The sequence below is a fragment of the Lottia gigantea genome (assembly GCF_000327385.1).
Source record: "Lottia gigantea unplaced genomic scaffold LOTGIsca_131, whole genome shotgun sequence".
Taxonomy (NCBI): Eukaryota; Metazoa; Mollusca; class Gastropoda; family Lottiidae; genus Lottia; species Lottia gigantea.
The window spans coordinates 480,592-481,979 of NW_008707443.1; positions in this window are offsets into that span (position 1 = coordinate 480,592).

Consider the following 1,388-nt stretch of genomic DNA (forward strand, 5'->3'; position numbering starts at 1 on the left):
AGAGAAGTTGAGCTAACAGTCACTGAATTTAAAATATCTTTTCGGATTAAAATGGCAACACCTCTTGACGGATTCACATGATAGAAAAGACAGTGTTTGCCTTAGCAAAAAAGAATTTTTCAAAAAGCTTATACAGGGAGTCGAACCAGGGACCTCAAAGTTTCCCGGCAAGTGCGCGAACAACTGGGCCACCAAGACTTAGGGTTAGTGAGGGTTAAGCCTAGTGTTAAGGTTGGGGTTAAGCCTAGTTTTGAAAAATCAATTAGGGTAAGCTCAGGAAAGGCTTAAAGCTTGTTCCAAGCTATGGTTTCCGCACATGAAATGAAAGACCACTTCGTTGCGCATCTGCTCAACACAAAATGGTCCGGAAAAAAGAACATCACAGGGGTTTAAATGGGCCCGAAACAATTTATACCCCAGTGGCTCTAAAGGGGTTAAAGTGGACGATTTGGTTTCAGCTAGGGTTAGGCCAGTCTAGATTTCACAGACCTCTTTCGTATGCTTAACATGATAGAAAAGACAGTGTTTGCCTTAGCAAAAAAAGAATTTTTCAAAAAGCTTAGACAGGGAGTCGAACCAGGGACCTCAAAGTTGCCCGGCAAGTGCGCGAACCACTGGGCCACCAAGACTTAGGGTTAGTGAGGCTTAAGCCTAGTGTTAAGGTTGGGGTTAAGCCTAGTTTTGAAAAATCAATTAGGGTTAGCTCAGGAAAGGCTTAAAGCTTGTTCCAAGCTATGGTTTCCGCACATGAAATGAAAGAGCACTTCGTTGCGCATCTGCTCAACACAAAATGGTCCGGAAAAAAGAACATCACAGGGGTTTCAATGGGCCCGAAACAATTTATACCCCAGTGGCTCTAAAGGGGTTAAAGTGGACGATTTGGTTTCAGCTAGGGTTAGGCCAGTCTAGACTTCACAGACCTCTTTCGTATGCTTAACATGATAGAAAAGACAGTGTTTGCCTTAGCAAAAAAATAATTTTTCAAAAGCTTAGACAGGGAGTCGAACCAGGGACCTCAAATATTCCCGGCAAGTGCGCGAACCACTGGGCCACCAAGACTTAGGGTTAGTGAGGGTTAAGCCTAGTGTTAAGGTTGGGGTTAAGCCTAATTTTGAAAAATCAATTAGGGTTAGCTCAGGAAAGGCTTAAAGCTTGTTCCAAGCTATGGTTTCCGCACATGAAATGAAAGAGCACTTCGTTGCGCATCTGCTCAACACAAAATGGTCCAGAAAAAAGAACCTCACAGGGGTTTAAATGGGCCCGAAACAATTTATACCCCAGTGGCTCTAAAGGGGTTAAAGTGGACGATTTGGTTTCAGCTAGGGTTAGGCCAGTCTAGATTTCACAGACCTCTTTCGTATGCTTAACATGATAGAAAAGACAGTGTT